The sequence below is a fragment of the Hippocampus zosterae genome, chromosome 13 (genome assembly GCF_025434085.1).
Source record: "Hippocampus zosterae strain Florida chromosome 13, ASM2543408v3, whole genome shotgun sequence".
Lineage (NCBI taxonomy): Eukaryota > Metazoa > Chordata > Actinopteri > Syngnathiformes > Syngnathidae > Hippocampus > Hippocampus zosterae.
Genome location: NC_067463.1, coordinates 7,881,422 through 7,889,923, shown reverse-complemented (window position 1 = coordinate 7,889,923; position 8,502 = coordinate 7,881,422). Strand labels below are relative to the sequence as shown.

The following is an 8,502-nucleotide window of genomic DNA, read 5'->3' as shown; positions in this document are numbered from 1 at the left end:
GAGAGAGAGAGAGAGAGAGAGAGAGAGAGAGAGAGAGAGAGAGAGAGAGAGAGAGAGAGAGAGAGAGAGAGAGAGAGTTAAGTGTCAGAAAGCGAGAGATATGTTGTTGTCTAGATGGCAGGAAAGATGAACAGAAATTGAAAGACAGGTAAAGTGGAAATGAAGTATAAGATGCAGAAAAAAGAAAGTAAAGTACTGTATGTGCTAAAAGAACTGAGAGGAGAAAATAGCCGCCATAGCTTTCATGGTGTTACGCCAACCTTTATTTTATTTTTTTTTAGCCAATGAGCTAGTAGATGATTTGTGGTGTTCCGTTCAAAGTATTTATTTACTGCTGCTACTATTTTTATTTTTGAGTTTGTATTTTAATTGTGTTAATTGCTTTTGACGCTGCCGTCACTTCTTTTTCCCCAAAGGACAAAGTACTTCCTGCCAAATAAGTGAACTCCAATGCAAAGTCCGCGCGGGTTTTTTACCAAATACTGACCAGAAGAGCATGTTTTGAGGAAAGTGCATCGCTTAGTGAGAAAGTACTCATGACACAATGTAACTACAGTTGTCATCTCGCGTCAAGAAACAAATGCGCGTCATTACACCAGAGGCGGATTAGAGGGTGTCTGTCTGTCCAGATGCTTTAGGTCATGCCCGTCCACTGCAAGCTTGACAACTGCACACCAAAGGTGTACTCAACCTAACAAATACATTGTCATTGTAACAACTGTTTATATACTGTATAGTTGTGTTTTCGAGCGGCTATAGGGGGCGCTATGGTATAGCAGTTCCCTTTTGTGTGCTCATTTATATTGTACAGAGGGAGACTGGCACACGACATCACGTGACGGGGGCCGAGCAGTCTAAAGAAGCGGCATTGTGGGTCTTCCGTAATAGCAAAGTCCACAATTGGATGTGTCCCCATTTTGGCTTCACTGTAACAGCCAATTAATGCGTGCTGAACAGCAAATCAGATGACATTTACTGCACGTTATTCACCAAGAATTCAGAAAAGTCCAAAAATGTATTTTCCCTTACTGTCAACTCACACTGATGACAGATCATTATGGCTTGTGGTACAGATTCTTTTCATGTCATAGTTATTATGTATGATTACTATTTGTAGATTAGTTAGGAGAAATTAGAGCTGTCAAACGATTAAAATATTTAATCTAATTAAAAATGCAACTGTCATAATTAACTCAAATGGACTAAAAAATTAATCGTGATTACTCACACGTTTTTTATCGTTTCTGAATTTTACATTTTTTTGTCCTATTTTCCCCCATTTGAATGCTCTCATCAACATGGAATCATGAATCAGTTTTCTATGTGCCAAATGCAAATATTTACTGAAATAACAATTTCGATTTTCAATTTTACATGAACATTTTTCACTTGGAGCAGTTATTCACACATAATCTCTCACACAATATTACTATCCATCAACAGCAATGAAAACAATATTTTGTCACACAACAGCTGCTTTAACAGCTTTTTTTATAAAATCAAAACAGAGCAATATAACATTATAAAGTGCACATCTAAGGTAAACTAGTACTCAGCCTATAGTAGATTTAAACCATGGTTGCATACTTCGTTTTTCTCAAGTTTACTTTGAACACAGCAGTCTGTTTCTGCATGTTTGTTGGAGAATAACGAGACACCGGACACCAGCGTTCATTATGTGCCGCTGTATTCAAAACTGCCCGCCGTACAAAAAAGCGCACGCACTTCCCCCGTGCTGCTGGGGCAAACCATTCTGAAAGGTGTGGGAGGGGGGGGGGTCACTCCCCCTAACACAGTCAGGCTATGTTGATTGTGTTGGTCCTTCTTGTGCGGAAGTCTCTCTACAGTTTTTGTGCAGACCTCATTTCGAATGACTACACTTGGTTCGATGACAACACCGGAGACATTTTATTTTCTCTAGGTCGCTACCACTGTCAGACAAACACAGAGAAGCTCCACCCGCTCTATTTATATGGACGCAGAACACTGTAACCTTTCACACAAAATAGTTCCAAACAAGTAACAATCGTGTCAGTGGCATACATCGTATACCTGTATGATATAGAGAGAGAGAGAAGAACAGATAACTTTGGTCTTGTCAGTGGAGCAATCGGGAAACTTTTTAAAAGTAAACTTTCCATTCATAAACTCTTTTAAGTATCCGTTTTCGGTGTCTCGTGCTGCCTTGGCTGGCAAAACAGACATGGGCGTGGACTTCTGCAGCGCGCTTGTTGTTTTGTTCTGGTGTATTTATAGAGCAACGTAACATCCGCTTGTGACGTGTGCCGCATTAATCTCGCGAGAAAAATTTTAATCCCATTAAAATTCATTTAAATTAATGCCAATAAAAATGCGCTAAACTGACAGCTCTAGGAGAAATGATTTTAAATCCCACAGATTATTTCAACTGTTAAAGTTGTGATAGAATTGTCAACCTATTAGATTTAGTAAAAAAAAAACGACATCGCCAATATAGACAGAATTGTAGTAATAGTATAGTAACAATAGTAACAGATAATTGTAATAATAATAATAATAATAATAACATTTTGGCAGTATCCGATTCTAGCCGAGTGAAGCCAAAGTGCACCTTCTGGCTTGCATTGATAAAACATGAAGATGCAATTAAAGGCTGTTGGTCAGCTCGGCCCCTTGTCTATTTTTAGCGACTTGACTTTAAAGCCACGGTTTATGTCGACAGGGCTGACCCATACAAACAGTAAATTCTGGTGCTCGGCATCCAGTCATTCATGACTGGATGCTTGTCCTTCCCCCAACCACCAGGTGATCCCAGTCTCCCACTGTCTAAACATTTTTTGATTATAAGCTGATGTGCACCAACACATGCTTTACGTGCTACTTGGATTGTAGTCCATGTTTTGTTATGTGTTGTGTTTATTATTTTACTTTGTGTTAACTGTTTTGTTAAGCGCTTTGTTACAGCTGCCACTGTTGTGAAAGCGCTATATAAATCAGCATGTATTGTATTGTATTGTAGAATACGAGTGGGCCCAGTACAGACCCATTTGATCTAGTTTGGCTCCAGGAGAACTTTGTAAGTTCTAGAAAAAAGCTCCGCCAGCTCTGACGTAGAGACACCAAATATTTAAATTGATCCCACTCTGGCTTGATATGTATAATAGCTCGCCGGCTGTGTATATAAACAGTGAAGCTAGCTGCTAGCGCCTACCTTGAGCTGTGCCTTGGCGTCCAGCAGCTGCCTCTCTCCCTCTCTGTATTTATGTGTGTTTTAAATCCCATCTGTAAGTAAACCAAATATCATCGTCACTATGCAGTCATGCAAAACCATGTCGGCTTGCTATTAGTGGTATATTGTAAAGAGACTCCCGCCCTTTGAGTTCAACACAGCAAGTTTTTAATGAGCAGAATCCATATTTAAGGATTGTTATCAGGGTGGGAGGGATTATGTTTGCTCGTTTTTTTGCTTTGTTTTTTTCGGGGGTGGTGGGAGGCGTTACATCAATGCTGTAACCCAGGGGTGGGGAACCCACAGGCCGTGGGTCATATTCAGTATAGGAAATAAGGATTTGATCCCCTGCTGAATTTCAATTTTTTTTCACAAGGAAATCACATACAGATGAATAGTACACACACAACCAACAAAATAAGAACTCATACAAGTCAGCGTTAAGGATGGACTTTCAAAATGTTAATGTCATCTAAACAAGAAAAAAATGTGCGTATTAAGTAATAAATATACATTGGTGCCTTGGGATACAAGTCTGATATATTTCTGTATTCCACATTTGTAACTCAAAACATCCTTACCCATTGAATTGAATGAAACTGCCATTAATTCAGTCCAACCTGTCCCCAGCAAGTGACGAAACTTAAAATTCAGGAGGGGATCACATAATTGTTATATGCCCATTCATGCAATTGTAAAAACAAAAAAACAAACAAGACTCTTAATTTCACCGCCATAATATGTAAAAATATACATCTGTCTACTCATTGCATCAGTGTAAAAAGGTTCCTCCCCCTGCCGCAAAGTCTACCAAGTGCACGTCATTGTCACAGCTATAACCACCTCATTTTTTCTTCCGTATATTTCCCCATCTCCTATAGGGGGTGGTGATGCACATGATTTTCTTTCTTTCTTTCTTTTTTATAGTTAGGAATGTTGAATTATTTTTGATAAGCTCTCATGTCAAGCGCACAGTCGCACTTCTCTCTCTCTCTCACACACACACACACACACACACACACACACAGTATTTGTTAAAAAACTGTTGTCCTTTTTATTTTTTTTATTTTTACTTAGGCTGTATTGTGTTTACCAAAAGTCTTTAGCGATGATGATGATGACAATGATTATTATTTTATTTGGGGGGGTTTTCGTGATCATTGTTATTTGACCGTTCATATAATTTAAGATTATCATGATGTTTTTCAAATGATTTTATTCTGAGTTGTTATGGATACTATTCAGGGCAAAGATGACACCAAATTGAACTAATAGTTAATCCACAGTGGAACCTCCAAAGTTGAAGAGTGTGATTATAATCACATATCCAGAAATTTACCTTTTTGCAAGATAGGAAAAGGGTGTCGCTGCTCAGTAGTTTTTTGTTGTTGTTTTGTTTCATATTTCGGTGGAGATTGATATTAAATAGCTACTTCAAACGTTACCTGTACAGTCACTAAGTGGATATTTCACTTGGTATTATTTCCCATGAGAGGGAAATGGTTTTGAATTTGTAACGACTTGAAAGTCAACCATCGCAGAAATTTCTCAACTTCCGAGGTTCAATTTCAGGTGATAGCCGGGTGGATGTGTAGCTCTGGCTGCAAATGATGTCTGCCCGATTTTAGCCGCTACTTAAACTCCACATTAATAGCGTTGTGATGATGCATTGTTGTGGATTGATCCGAAATCTTGATGGTTTTATAACTCAGTGCCCCAAATATGGGTTATAAATTTTGTGCTGTTGTTTTCTTGTTCTCCCCTCCTCCACAAACACAACTTTTGAGTTGACATGTTATTTTTACAATTTTGTGTTATGATTATTTTTGTATTCTTCCTTTTGTTTTTTTGATGCTGTAGTAGGTGAAGTGGTCGATCAAACACAAGAGCTTTTCTTTCGTTTTCCAAAAGCTGTTATACTGATGTTGCACTTGTTATGGGTTTTTGTTATGATTATAATTTTATTGTTTGTGTCTTGCGTTGCAACCTGCCCCCCGTATTTTTTAAGTGTCTTGAGAGGTTTTTTTGTTTTATTTATCTGTGACGCAGCAAGAATATTGAACGATGTATTTTCTTCACTGATTATATATATTTATTATTGTGTGTCTTTTGAGTTGTATTCTTTTTTTTTTTTTTTTTTTTAACTTGAGAAGCGAGCAGTCAAAGTATATCATAATAGTAGTAATATTACCTACCGTACCTAAATGTATCAAAATACAAACACCCTGCCAGCACACTTAGCTTTACTGGCTTAAACTCGTCCATTTTATTTTGTTTTATTTACTCTGTACCCCAACATCAAACAAATATTTGCCATATTTGGAATTGTCCAATTCTTTATTTTATTTTTATCACCCATTTCCTGTTCATGCCGAGTTTTTAAAATATTTTTGATTTATTCTGTTTGGCTGTTAGCTTGACCTAAGTAGTTTTTCCACTATAAAGACGAGAGAACTAACAGACTGTTAGTTCCCTTTTTTCTTTTTTTCCCCACCACAAAGATGTATCTATCAAGTCTCACAGCTTTACTGCCCTTTTTTTCTTGCTGTATTTCGCCTCCCCCCACATCCCTCATTTCATTTCAAAGAAGAATAAATGCCATTATATTGTGAATACCTCAGGATTCTTTTGATGAGAAACAAACAAAACGCCAAAAAATCAAATAAATAAAAACATAAAAAGCTGATGTGTTGTTTTATTTATAATTTTTTAAAGCCTTTGCGTTTATACAAGGTGTGACAATTTTCTTTTCCCTAGGCTCCCATTTTGAGGTTAGTGGGTCATAGAAAAATGCTAGCTGCTGCTATTATTTTCTTTTATTTATCATGAAAACACAGTTTTGACTTTTTGGTCACATTTGTTTTAATGATTTTTTTGGCTATATGTAATATAAACAAAATATAGGATGTTTGTTTCTGATTAAATTTGTACCTATGCTAACATAGTCATAAAATAATGACCGTGTAACAAGTGTTACGAAAACCATTTGTAGGCCAAAAATATGTGCCCTTAGTTTTCTGCACTGTATGTGACCTAACTGTCATACTAGTGTAACAGTTCTTGAGTGCACTCTACTTGGGTGGGATGGTCTGACGGTAGTGATGAATGATATACCTTGCCACACCGATGCAGTCATTGGCAGAAAACCTTTTTTCCAGCTTTCGTGTATAGTGTCTCTTAATTACAGACTCGATACATACATGTGTGCAACCCACCTTGTTACATCAGTCCCTCTGTCATGCGACAAAGACAAATGTGGCCTCCCCCTTCACTGTAACTTTCCAGTTACTTGCAGGACATGACTGCACATGCTATTTACTTAAAGAAGCTTACATAACTGATTAGATTACTTTTTTTAAGGTGTATTGCATTGCTCCATCCAGACGCCTTCATGTGCTATACAAACCCGTTTTGTCTGCATACTTGTTTTTGTCTTACAACACTGCACAGGCGTGTCATTGTGCTGCAAATCAGGAAGTCGTATGTGAAGTGGCGCAACAACAAGAAAACTGTTGCCCTGCGGCTGTGTGAAATGAACTAACAGGATGACAGCTGACAGACTCCATCTGATGTTTCGGCATGATGCAAATGGGACGGGTGTGTAACCCTGATTGACTTAGTCTGAAACCAAATTAATCATTTAAACTGGGGAGGGTGATTCCCCTAAGAGATTGTATTTAAGCTTAACTTTGTGAAATGTCAGTGAATCTCATGACACTAAAGCTTAGTGAATGTCTAGAGCATGGGTGGGCAAGCTATGACCTGTGAGCTACACATGGACCGATCTGTCCAGTTATTTGGCCCGCTGAGTATTTACATGATCAAGAGTCCTGTAATGTTTTGTGTTACTTCAGCCGTTTCCCCTGAAAGTTGTGAATTATATTACTTTTTGCATCAAATTCCCAATTTTTAAAAATCAGTCAAGGTTAAATGTACAAAATATTTATAATATTGGCATTTTTTATTAAATATTTGATGAATATTTTATAACTCAACTACAAATATTAAAATGTATGACATGACAAATCAAATGTGGCTTAACAGATTTTAAAATCACTGGTCACTTTTTTTAATAATTGGAAGGGTCGGAAATGTCACTAAATTCCCAACAGTGACTGCGTTTTTGTAAACTAGCTCCACTGTTAGCAGCCATGTTTGTAGCGTAAGTAAAGCATGCCAGCGAGCATGCCCTTTGAACTAGTGGCGGGTGGATCAATCCAAAGATCGATAATTTCATTACCAAATCATTGTCAATATCACAGATAAGCGTCATCTCAGTCTCGTTCTTGTCTGTACAAATGCAATTTCGCGTCCAACGGGAGACAGCCATGTCGCCGACCTTACCACTTTGGTCTAAGATAAACGGTTTAAAAACCATTTTAAAATATTTCCAAAACATTGCCTGAACGGCTCTTAAGTCTACGCACACACATGGTTTGCGCAATTATGTGTTCGGCGTCATCCCGTCATGTTGCAACAAGCCAGCAACATCGCCTATGCGGTCCGCTTCCACCCTTGGTTGGGGCGCAGCTAATGAAAAGGCTTTACACCCCAGCAGCAGAAAAAAATGAACAGACCCCGCCTTATGTTACCTCTTCTTCTCTTCCCCATTTTTAAGAGGGTATGACCATATATGGTATGGGAATTAAGACCAAAAGCTCATTGGTCGAGTACAGGTAGACACTTTACCTGATTTGACGTACAGTGCGTACTACGTTTGAAGTAACATCCCAACCCCGTCCCCTTCATTTTCACTTTGTTTACTAAACGTACCAATGATAACTAAGAAAACAAAAAATATATATATTACATGATTTTTAAAAATAATTGTTCCATTAATTAATTTCAAAAAATAAATAGTAAAATTAAGAAATGTTACATATAGTCAACAATTTTTCATTTATTTTGTTTAATAATCATGTTAAATGTCAATACGGACCTAAACCAGTCTATATGTACATGAAGAGAATTTTATTACATAATTGGATGATTGATTCATGATGATGAATTAAAACATGACGATGAATCATTTTTGCACATTACGTTTATAGACATTTAAACTTTTATTTCACATTCAAACTTTTCTTTGTCATTTTTCAGCAAAGATGGATTACTTTTAATGCATTTCGCAATGTCAGCCTCTTAAACGTGTGGTCCCCGCTAACCCACTTTGGTATATACTAGCACCTACCCTGCTCTTGCTGCAGGTATGGACAAGTCTCTGCATTCCAACACAAAAACAGCCCCTTGTCTTCCTGGATCTTGAATCTTGGAAATCTATGGCCCGTGGGCCA

The 8,502-nt window shown here is 37.6% G+C and overlaps 1 protein-coding gene across 1 annotated transcript in view; it reads right to left on the bottom strand.

Moving 5' to 3' along the window:
* LOC127613503 (UPF0575 protein C19orf67 homolog) overlaps positions 1 to 6,075 on the bottom strand; it is a 61,266-nt gene extending 55,191 nt beyond the window's left edge. The window contains exon 1 of the mRNA XM_052084567.1: positions 3,191 to 6,075. The gene's annotated coding sequence lies outside the window, so the exon portion shown is untranslated. The remainder of the gene's footprint in view (positions 1 to 3,190) is intronic.
* Positions 6,076 to 8,502: the final 2,427 nt, after the last annotated feature.